Consider the following 12494-nt stretch of genomic DNA (forward strand, 5'->3'; position numbering starts at 1 on the left):
ATATGGTGCTGAGGATCGAACTCAGGGCCTCACACGTACTAGGTGAGTGCTCTACCGCTGAGCCCCAGCCCCAGCCCCCCCAGGGTCTTTACTGGTTCCAAACCTTGGATCTGCTTCCTCGTTCTCTCTGTGTAACCCATATGTGTGGACAGACTCTGCTGCCAGGAGGCATGCTGTCCACCTTGGTGACCACCTGCCCTGCTTGGTGTGAACCGCCAGGCCTCACTCTGAGCTCTGGGGGGGAGCTTGTAACTCTCACACATCTTCTGGGTTGCCTTCGGCTTTGTGCACCAGCTGAGCTCCCTGCAGCCTCTTCCTGAGCTCTCTCAGATCCTGCGGCCTCCCAGAGCCCACCTGCCTTTGCCCTCCTCCTCCAGATATCCAGCCTGCTCCAGCCTCCCTTTCCCTGGACTGCAGTCTTCTTCCCCCGGGGTCACATGGCTGAGTCCTGTCCTCATTCAGGTCTCTGGTCAATTTCACCTCCTCTGCTTGGCCGGTGTTGACTACCCTCTCTTGATCACTGCAGCCCATAACCTCCAAACCCTCACACTGTTTCTCCTGCATAGCATTCACCTAACATGGTGTAAAAATTATTGGTTGTTTTTTTTTTTTTTTTTTTTTGGTCCATTTGTCCCCAACAGAAAATAAGGTCCCAGGGGTGCAGGGGAGGCGGGTATCTTGTTCACTAATGTAACTTCAAAGCCTGGACTAGTACCTAGGACTTACAGACCAGCAATAAACATCTGTTGAATGAATGAAGAAATGAGTGGCCAAGGACACTGCAGAACATGTCCTCAATATCTCCACCTCAGGCTGCAGCCTCCCAACAGGACACACTTGAGGACATTCTGTCCTGTGCCTCCAGATCCTAAGGGCCTGAGGACTGTCCCACTTCCCCCCCCCACCCCTCATCTAGAAGGCTTGCTGCCCTTTCTTGCTCTGGACCAATTTCTCTCATTTGTTTCACTGTTCTTGCTGTTTGTTTGCTGTCTTTTGTTCTTTGCAGCACTTATCACCCTCTGAAACAATGTGATTCATCTGCCTAGATCCTCCTTTCTCTCTAGCACCCCTGTCAGTGAAAGCAGAGCGCTCCTAGCCTTCAGTGCAGCCTGGTGACCTACTGTGCAGCCTAGTGACTGCAGCCAGCACGGGTAGGTGTGTCTTGAGTAAATGAATGAAGGAGCGACTGCACACTCTCCACCAAGAGGAAATGCCACGTGCAGGGAGGGAGAATGAGTCACAGCACTACAGCTGTCCACCCCTGACCTCGGCATGTTTCTCAAGTAGTCTCTTCACGGACATCCAATTAATTGCTAATTACATTCAATCAGCTGTGGGCCTGGGGAGGGGCAGGCTAATGATATTCAGGGGCTGGTGGGGCCTGGTGTCCTTCAGGACTTCACTCCTGACCTGCACAGCAGGCCTGGGACACCACACTGGGGTCAGGTGTGCATATGGTCCAAGCGGCAAAATGCATCTTGTGGCCTGGAAAAGTCCAGCAAAGAACTCACGTCCCTGCTTCCATCATCCTCCCACTGAAAGGCCAGGCTAGAGACAATTCCAGGGCCAGAAAGGAATCCTGGAGAGGATGCGGCTTATCAGCTGGGCTGACACAGTGTACCGGGTCTCCCATGCCTTCTGGCCAGACAGACCAAACAGACCAGGGTGGGAAGAGGGGCCTGCATCCCCAGGGCGGGGGTTGGGGGGAGCCCCCAGCTAGCCTCACCCCAGTGCACAGACCCGCAGATCCCACCGCGCAGCACCTAGCCTGGTCGCAGGCACAGGGACCACTGAAGATATTGGAAGCAAAGCCCTCTGGGTCGCTGGGCTGGGACCCTGAGCTCTCCAGGCTCCCTGCTCTCCAGCGGGGCACGGAGCTCCCCACCTCAGGCCCAGACGGACTCTCCCAGGGGAGCACGACCAAGCCTCCCGGTGTCCCAGTACCGCCGACCGGCGAGGCTGGATTCTCACGGTGCCCTGCGTGCCCCTGACCCTGCTGCAGCCTTTCCAGCTCCAGGCCCCTGACCAGACGCTCCCCGGCAGGTGCTCCCCGATCGCCGGCCAGCCCTCCCCGCGTCCCTTACCCCAGTCCCGCCGGCTCCTGCTCCCGCCTCCCGCCGGCGGGGCGCACCATGGCTCTGCGCCCAGGCGCGGGCGGGCCCGGGAGGGCTGCGGGCTGCTGCGCGGCGGGGCCGGTGCGCTCGGGCGCTCGGGGAGGGACGCGCTTCCGGGAGGCCGGGCCGATCCGGGCGGCGCCAGGCGAAGCCGTCGGACTGGTCTGGGCGGCCGCGCAGGCTGGGAAGGGCCGGGCAGGACAGGGCCTCCCGCGCAGCGGGCCCCCTGCGCCCCTGCCCTGAGCCGAGCCGCGGGCGCCCCTGGGCGCTCTGGCCTTTGTGTTTGCAGCACAGACACCGGAAACTGAGGCCAGGCCCAGACACGTGCGCCGCTGGGACAGGCGACAACTGAGAGTCCCTGCAAACCATTATTCGCTACTGATTGTGGAGGCGCTCTCTCTCTCTCTCTCTCTCTCTCTCTCTCTCTCTCTCTCTCTCTCTCTCTCACACACACACACACACACACACACACACACACACACACGCATTATTTGTGCTCGGAAACTCAGCCCTGTAACTGAATTTTGCTAAGTGGCTTTGGGGTTGGTGGCATGCTGGCAGATTGTTGTGACTTGAAGTTGAACATATCCTCAGACAGTTTGGCCCCGAGAGAGGCACTTACTTTTTTTCAATACCCACTTGATGGCACTGTTGGCTTCTATTGCTGTTACTACAGAGGGCACCAGAGGTGAAAATCTGAGCTAAGTTATTGCTTATTTTCTACATACCCAGTGACATTTTAGCTCCCTTACAAATTGGCAACCCGGAAAAGCCCATCTTTTAATCTGAGGTTGCCTGGCACGGAGCTGACTGGGCTCTGTCTGGGTAGGCAACAGGAGCCACCAAGATGTCCAGCATCTGTCGAGTGCCAAGTGCTAAGTCATGAGCACTCTGTCTCAACAGATCTAATCCTCCCAGCAGTGCCGTGAGGTGGGGCGCTTTTCACATAATGAGGACACTGAGGTATCAGAGGTTGAGTCAGCGTCCCACCGTGAGACCCTCAGGACCCAGAGGCCATGCTCTGCATCTCTGTGTGACACCCCACTTTGTCTAAGATGGGGTGAGGATGCTAGGCCGTGGTCCTGTGGGAATATTCATTGTGCACCTGCTCCACATATGCAAGGCATTATGGGAAGGGAGGAGGAACCAACACTCTGAAAGCTGAAGTGGTGTAATGCCTGCTCGCAGGGCTGGGTAGCTGGGAGGCTCCCCAAAAAGGAGCCTGGAAAGGAGGGAGCCAGAGCAGGGAGGCCAACACATGCTCCCAAACTGTTTTGGAATCCCTGGCAGACTCCTGAATGAACAGGCAGGGGGCAAGAATCCCAGTCACCCAAAGGAAACAGCCGTGAGCAGAGCCCTGCCCAGCTAGCCGCCTGCTGCAAGGGGATGGACTTCAAGGCCTTCCCTTTTAGAGGGTCTTGGGAAACACTCCAGGCTCCCATTGAAATTCCAGAGCAGTCACACCCAAGAGAAAAGACTGCAACTCAGGATTAGGAGCTCTACTCTCGGATTCAGGACAGAACCAACAGAAATCCATCCAAGTGTACAAGACCAAGGCCCTGTGAAGTCCAGGTGAGCTTCCGGTGACTTAATTCCCTCTGAGAAAAGGACCTGATGCTTTTCAGAGGAGAGCAACAGAACAGGGAGCATCTGCAATAACACTCTCAACGTCACCATGCAGTGTATTTTTTGAATAAAATATCAGACAGCCAAGGAAACAGAAAACTGTAGATCATCATCAAGAGGAAAAACAACAGCTGTCCATTGAGGACAACTCCCAGACAACCAGGATGTCGAAATGAGGAATATGGAACTAAAACGGTGATTGATCTCATCAAACCCAGTGAGATCTAGATAAATCTGCTCCAGCCAGGATGATATCTCTAAATTTTTTACCTTAGAATGAAGACACGTCTCAAGTTTTGCCCTCTACAGGGAAGACAAACAGACTCAAGACCAGGCTTCCTGCTGTTGGGGGTCCTCGCCTGTGGCTACCGCCCTGTGGGTTCAGGCCATGCATGACCCATCACCCTGGTGTTAGCCAGCTTCCCGTCTGTGGTGAGTTCCCTGTAAACGACTTCAAAGGAGGGAGATTGGTTTGGGCTCAGGGTTTCAGGAGCTGTCGTCTGTGTTTCCCTGGCCCCGCTGCCTTGGACCTGTGGCAAGGCAGGACCTCAGGGCAGCGAGGCTGCTCACCTCATGGTGACCACGCAACCTTAGAGAGAGAAGAAGAGACCAGGGTCCCAGTGTTCCCCTCAGTGACACCGCCTATCGTGACCTGAGTTCCCTCTACTAGGCCCCGCCACCTCCACAGCACCACAGGCCACTGAGCCTTTAGAGCAGGGGCCTTTGGGTGACATTTAAGATCCAACCATGGCGTGCACCACTGTGGAAATGGGTGCTCGGGGAGTCCATAGTGGTGTTTCCCTGATATGGCATTGAGAAACAAACTGCCATCTACTACCTCCCGGCAGGAGGACCTGTGAGATTGTGGCACACTGACTGGTCACCTTACCAGCAGAATGACGACTCAGACCTTTTCATAGTTGCCCACTCAACAGAGACAAGAGAAAACTCCTAAAAGCCTCCAGAGGCGGGGCGTCAGAAGCCCCTCGTCAGAACGCATGCCGGCCAGGCAGCAGGGAACGTGGACTTCCAAGGCAGGGAGAGACTGCCCACTTACAATTCTGTATCCACCATCTTTTTTAAAAAATAGGAAGCAAGATGTTTTCAAACAAACAAAATCTGAGAATATCATAAGAAAATGAAACAATTCCAGATGAAGGGAATGAGATCAAATAAAAATTAGAATCTACAATGGAAGAACCAGGAGCCGCGAACAGGTGGATAGATACGAGAGTGTCTTGCTTGTTTGTACTGTTATCGAAAGTCCACTGACTAAAGCAAAAGGAGTCACGTGTTGTAAGGTTTATTAACACAGTGGAAACAAAACCATGCGAAAAGCACCAAGCACAGAGGGGAAGGTAAATGCAAATTCCGACACTATATGTGGAGTTTGGGGATATTAATTCAGAGTCAAATCCAACTGAGTCACTAAAGAATAACTAACCCAAAGAGATTAGAAAAGTGAGAAAAAGAGAGAGAGAATAGAAGTTCATGTAAGACGAACAGGAAAATGTATCAATAGTGACATTAGTAAGAAAAAAAATTATCAATGGTGACATTAAATGCCCCAGTTTAAAGGTGGTGCCATCAAATGAGCCAACTGCGTAGTGTTCACAAGAAACACGCTTTAAATATAAACTCACAGAATGGCTGGAAGAAAAAGGATGGGGAGATCTACGATGCAGTGTTCATTTTACACCAAGTAGATTTTGACGTATGAGTATTATCAGAAATAAAAGGGGTCACTTTAAAATGATAAAAGGATCAATGTATCAAGAAGACAATCCCAAATGTATACGGAACCTAACAACAGAATTTCTAAATATCTCAAGTAAAAAGTGAAGGGATCAAGACAGAAATAGAAAAGCCACCATCATAGTCAAAAATTTAAACCTCATATCAGTAATGAATTAAAAAGTACAGAGAAAAACCACTAAAGGATGCAGAAAATTTGAACAACACTAGGGTTCAATTTGACCAAATCGACACAATAGACTATTATAGCACCAATAGCAAGATACATATTCTTTTCTAGTACACATGGCACATTCTCCAATACTGACCACACACAGGACTATAAAAGAATCTCTAAACTTGAATGGATAAAATTTTAAGATTATGTTTTCTGAGCCAGGCCTATAATCCCAGCTGAGGCCGAGGCAGGAGGATCACAAGTATGAGGCCAGCCTCAGCAACTTAGTGAGACTTTGTCATAAAATCAAATAAAAAGAGCTAGTGATGTAGCTCAGTAGAAGATCACCCCTGGAGTTCAATCCAGTACTAGAAAAAAAAAAGTGTTTTCTGATCACAATGGAATTAATTGAACAATCAACAATGATATCTTATCTAGAAAAATACACAAATATTTGGAAAACAAGTGAGACACTTCTAAGTAACTTAGGAGGTCAAAGAATAAATCATAGGACACATGAGGAAATGCTACAAACTGAAATGGCGTACACTGAGACAAACAGATCAAAGTGACAGAATTAGAATGTCCAGATACAGATTCATATATCCTTTGACAAAGGTGTCAAGGCACTTCATGGAGAAAAGAAAACATTTTCAACAAATGGTGCTGGAATAACTAGAAATCTATCTGGTGAAAAAAAAAATGGCCCCTGGACCCTGGAGTTTATCATATATATATAAATTTAACTCTCATAACCACTATAAAAAGAAGGCTGAGCCAACAGAGGCCAAGGCCATGAGCAGACGTTTCCTCTAAGGAAGACGCACACATGGAGGACGCACACCTGGAAAGGTGGCCACACCATCAGCCACAGGGAAACACACATCAAAACACACATCACAACAGACGCATCAGCCAGGCTATGGGAAACTAGAACCCTCAGGCACCCCTGGTGGGGTTGGTAAATGGAGCAACTGCTTTGGAAAACAGATTGACAATTGCTCAAAACCTTAAGCCTGGTGTTTCCATGACTCAGGAATTCCACTCTTAGGTGTAGACCAAGAGGAATGAAAACTGTGTCCTCACAAAAATCTCATGCACAAATATTTATGGCAGTGTTATGCATGGTAGCCAAAAGGGGGGAACAACCCAAGTGTGTATCAGCTAGTGAACAGATGAACAAGATACAGTGTGGTCATACACCGGAATATTATTCAGCCAGGAAAAATGAAATACCGAGACATTCTATAATGAATCTTGAAAGCATTATCCTAAGTGAATGGACTCAGACACAAAAGAATGATGTCATTTATATAAAATGTGCAGAATAGGCAAATGCAGAGATGGGAGGTGGATCAGGAGTTGCCTAGGCTGCAGAGGATGGAAGGCATGGGGTGATGGGTAACGCACACAGGTTTCTTTTTGGACTGATGCAATTTTTACAAAATTGATTGTGGTCATAATTGCACAGCTTTAGGGACACACTGAACACCCTTGAACTGTACACCTCATGGGTGAATCACGTATTCTATTGTTAATAAATCTGTCACCCAACAAATGAACCTTGGTTCTTTCCGCACACCATATATATATTTGAACTAAACAATGGCTAATAAACCTAAATATGAAAACTAAAACTGCAGAACATCTAGACAAAAAAACAGGAGAAAATCTTGGCCGCTTTAGGGATTTCTTAGTAGAAAGGAAGAATTGATAAATTGGACCTCATGAGATTTTTTTCAAATTCTGCCCATCGAGTGGGGTAAACTAGGCCCACTGTGCTGCCCCCACAGGCTTTCTTTACTAAGAAGCCATTTCCCTGTAGCCTTGCCCGGCTCAAATCAACAGGATTTGTTGCTCTCCTCAGCAAACTACCTGTTATCTGCAGGAAAAATGCAGACCCCAAAGTGTCAATAAGAAGAACACAAGTGACCCAGAAGAGGGGACTTTGGCCACGTTTATACCAAACAGATCCCAGAACTCAGGAAGATAAGGATCATTCCCCTTATCATAAAATCCATGACAACAGCTTCCACATAGAACTGGTCAGCACGGGCCACAGTGACCTGAATGGTCATGGCCAGTGGGGACTTGCAAGTTTGACGTCACCCTGCTATCAGTCAAAAGTCAAGAGGTGGACCTGGGTGAGACTCTGGAACGTTCCCCAAGACCTCCCACAAAACTGGAGAGCAGGAGAGGCACGCTGTCCTTCTCCTCTCTGAGAGGACCCATTCTCTCCCTTGAGAGTGTCCCCTTGTCCCCTTTCCTCTCCCTCCTAATAAACTCAGGCCTGTTACTCTGAGCAACGTGATGACAAGAATCGGGGTTTGAAAGGGGAAGCTTCCAAATGCCTCAGTTTTCTAGAAGGCCTCCACCCTGTAACAAGGCCACTTGATTAAAATTATGCCTGAAAGTCTTAAATACACACTGTACAATAAAAGATAAACAACTAAGAAAAGTTGTTTAATAGCCACGGTGGATACTCAACCCTGATGAGGGTCGTCATGGCTCACGGGGGATTGTTTGGCCCAAAGCCGCCTCCTGGGTATCTGAAGTTCGGCCGCAGGCTTTCTCTCTACCTAGTAAGCTGCCACCTAACTTGATGTGCAACCAGACTGTAACCGGCTCTTGTGACAAACCATGAGTCTCAGCCAATCACAAGTAGCCAGTTGTTCAAACTGTCTGTGACCAGCCGGCCGTCTCTGAACATTTCTGTAGGTCATCCCCTTTCTCTGGTTATAATTATCACCTCCCTGGGGTGGCTGGGGCACTCTGGAGTCTTTTTGGTCAGGAACGCTCTCCGGTCCTAGGATCCCAAATACAGCTAATTATGAGATGCTATCATGTTCCCCTTTCAACAGTTCCCCACCAGAATAATTAAGATTTGAAACACTGATAATGCCAACTATGGACAGGGGACTTGAAAGATTGATGTGGGGGGCTCGTATTTAGCCATGGGAGTGGAAGACACTGCTTTGGAAAAGAGCCTGGCAGTGTTGGTAAATCACACATGCATTTGAGGAGATGGTCCAGTCCCAGGCATTTATTCAAGAGAACTGAAAACCAATCTCTATGCCAAGAGTCGTGTGGAAGAGCCGATGTATCTGTCACGGAAACAAACTGGGACAACAACCCCAAGTCCATGGGCAAACTGTTGGGATTAATGCAGAAGCTGGGTCCTACTCAGCAATAGAGAGAAAGGATCTGCTGAATCCTCACAGGGCCTGGACGGATCTCCTAAGCATAGTGTTGAAAGGAAGAGCCATTTAAAGGGTACATACTGCGACTCCATTTATATGAGGTTAAGGAGGGCACGACTGGTCTCAGAACAGAGGTTCCGTCTTAGGAACAGAGATTTGAAGAGATTGAAAAGAATTTTCAGGATTTATGAGAATGTCCTAGATTGGGATGGTAGTCAAATGAAAGAATCCATTTGTCACGACTCAGGAAGAAAACATTTAAGATCTAATGTATGTAACGTATGCTTCAATAGAAAGCATCCATTAGCAACTCAGGAGGCTGAGGCAGGAAGATCACCAGTTCAAGGCCAAACTTAGCAACTCAGCCAGACCCTGTCTCTAAATAAAATAGAAAAAGGGCCAGAGTTATAGCTCAATGGTCAAGTGCCCCTGGGCTCAATCCCAGGAGGAGGAGGAGGGGAGGAGGGAGAGGAGGGGGAGGGGAAGGAGGGGGAGGAAGAGGAGAAGAAAGATAAATGGACATAATGAAACACATCTGGGGCAGGTGGATTTTTTGATCTAGGCAAAAGAATGAGACAACTAAGTGTCTGCAAAGAAAATTCATTCTCAAAAAAAAAAAAAAGAGAGAGAGAGAGAGAGAGAGCTGCTCAGAACAGGAGTCGCACGCTCTGCTGCCTCCTCTTTGTCTCTAAATCGACGTGGGACTTACAATGCCTGCAATGCCTCTCACCTCAGGAGGACGAGTCTTAGGAGATGAATGATCACCCAGGACGCACGAGCTGCCGGGTGGGGACACAAGCGCCACCTAGTGGCAGAAGGCCGGGATGCCGGTGTTCTTTCCGGACCCACTTGGTCCCTGGAGAACTGGCGGCTCAGGGCTGCCTGTAGGCTGTGTTTGACCCAGACCTTGATGGATAAGACAGAGAAGAGGGAAGTGGCAGGCTGAGGTTGTTGAGAGCCATGAGTGAGGTGTCTTACCTGGGTCATCTCAGAAAAAGGTGTTGGGGACACGTCAGGAGCAGCGAGAACTTCCAGGGCTTCTGAGTCAGGACCAGGACATTCAGAGGAGTCACAGCTGGAGACACCTGGTGACCCTGAGACATAACACCATCGAACCTGTTTTTATAGCAAGCTTTCACACAAAGCACCTGGACGTGCTATTCAGTTCTCACAGCCACTCTGGGAAGTATCTCGCTCTTGATTTTCCAGGTGAATAAAAACAGCCTCAGGAAGCGTAAGTCCTTCAAAATCGCCAGGGGGAATCCTTAAGGGGCAGCTGGACCTCATTCCTGAGGGCCCTCACTCACAGGAGACCCTCCTGTCCTTCTCGCTGTGTCCTGTGTGGACCCAAGTGTGCTGGGCAGGCTCCCCTCCCCTCCGCAGCCTGGTCTACCTGACGGAGTGTCTCAGAAATGGTGGGAGAGGACCTGGGTGCTTTTGCAGGGGGTCTGAGCGGGCAGAAGCTCTGCCCCCAAAGAACTTGATAAGAAGACGACTGTAACGTCACAGTTCTGCTCCCCTGTGGAGGGGGCCCGGGGCCCAGCACTGTACTTTGGTCTGTGTTTGGAGACCAGTAACACTAAGGGCCCACTGGGGTGGCAGGAGGTGGAGAATCGCCGGCTCCTTCACACAAGACAGCCACAGAGATGCGAATGTCGGGGCCAGCGCTGGAGAGGGCCGGAGATCCAGCAGTAAGGCTCCTCAGCAGCCTGCCCCGCGGGGCAGCCAGGGAGCCGGGTGCGCAGGACACCTCAGGCTCCAGGGACAATGTGGCCACCTCTGCTGGGAACTTCGTTTGCTTTTTCTAATTTTTTTTCTTTTTATTCTCTTTAGTTCCTTGTATCTCATCCTCTGTGGTATCTCTGTGGCTCTCTAGAGGGAAGGCGCTGGGGATCCAGGGCTTGCTCTGCACACTCTGGATGGACATAGTGATCCCAGGTCACTACAACCACAAGAATGGGATCCCAATTAGAATCAGCTATACTCCATGTCCGTGTAATATGTCAGAACACTCTGCTGCCCTGTGGATCTACAAAGAACAAATAAAAAACATAGAGGACATTATACTAAGTGAACTAAGCCGGTCCTAAAAGGGCATATACCACATGATTCCACTTATAGGAGGCATCCACAGCAGGACCACTGCTGAGAACACAGAACCGTGGTGGCCAGGCTGGGGAGTGGGAAATGGGGAGATGCTCTTCCATGGACATGAAATTTCTGTTAAAAATGAAAACGTTCTGGAGATCTGCTGTGCAACCTCGTACTTAGATACTTATAATATTTTGTTTGGAAAAAGAAGAAAAAAAATTCTTCATTATTGGAGATCTTGATGGTCCAGAGACCAATAGGTGCAAAAGCCATGAAATTGGCCGAGATTTAGAAGGATCAGCTATGATATGGTGTCATTTTAGAAATAACTTAACCAACTTATTGAGTTGGTTAGGAGGACACAAGCCAGCTGGATCTCTGGAGTGGAGTATTCTAGAAAAGCAAAGCATGGATGGGAAGCAGGTGTGATTGATAGACTTCAGGATATGTCTGCAATGTGCTTTCAGGTAAGTGGCTCAGAGCTCTGGAGGTGACAGAATGCAAAACACCGAGTCCCTACCTTAAGGCACTCAGGGAACAGTGCTCATGGCCCTGGGAAAGGCCCCAGTGCTGGGTACATCAGGGGGCTGCGCCTCAGGTCCTCAGGGGGTTGGAACAGAGCCAGCCACTGAGGGCTGGTGTGGATGCTCCTCAGTGTGGCCATGGAAACCGTCCCCCAAGAACCTGGCTCCAAGGAGATTTTATAGGCTGTAGGTGGTGCAGCAGGAGAGAGGCCTCACCAGAAGGGAGCCTGCGGCCCTGAAGGGGAGAACTCGAGAGTTCCCAAGGCCTGTTCACGCTGCAGAAGAGCTGGGCTTCCTTGTCATCTCCCACCAGACCTGCACCTGCCGAGCCCCTCCCTGCCTGCAGCCATAGGTGTGCACGGGAAGGGAAGTGACCTCTAGGCCATACGAGACCATTGCCAAGGAGAGAAGGGGAGGTGGCCGTGTGGCCCACCGTGGCCCCAGGAAGAAGGCCTTGGCCGTGGGGCTCAGACATGCCCATCTCCTGGCAGGAGCTCCTTGGAGTGGAGCTGGAGTACAGGAGTGGGTGGCCGAGGTCATTGGCACTAGTTCAGCCCCTCTGCTCCGAGTCTGTGTCAGCTACCCCTGGTGAAAGGATGTGAGTGTGATTGTCCCTGAACAGATCCGTTCTTCACTATAATAAATGTCTAAGTCTTGTGTCTGTCTTTGAGGTCTCCATCCACCATCCGCCAACACTAAAAGCCCTTAGAGAAAGATCATTGGCCAGTCTGTCCCCCCAGCCCTCCGTGTCTCACAGGGCCATGGACACAACAAAGCAGGCATTTCCAGGTTTTATTGTAGCAGCGCTGGGCTCACAGGGTGTAAGAAGCTCTCCACCCAATGCACACAGCACCTGTCCGCCCTGCGCCAGCCAAGGGCCAGGCTCAGTCCCGCGAGACCTGACTCACACATGAGTCCTGCTCCCTGCTCTGAGAAGCTCATGGCCTGGAGGGGAGCCAGACAGAGGCACAGCCAGCTTCCACTCCAGTGTCTGGGTCTGAAGTGCCAGAATGGGCCAGCAGGAGGG

This window comes from Ictidomys tridecemlineatus, chromosome 12 (genome assembly GCF_052094955.1).
Source record: "Ictidomys tridecemlineatus isolate mIctTri1 chromosome 12, mIctTri1.hap1, whole genome shotgun sequence".
NCBI lineage: Eukaryota > Metazoa > Chordata > Mammalia > Rodentia > Sciuridae > Ictidomys > Ictidomys tridecemlineatus.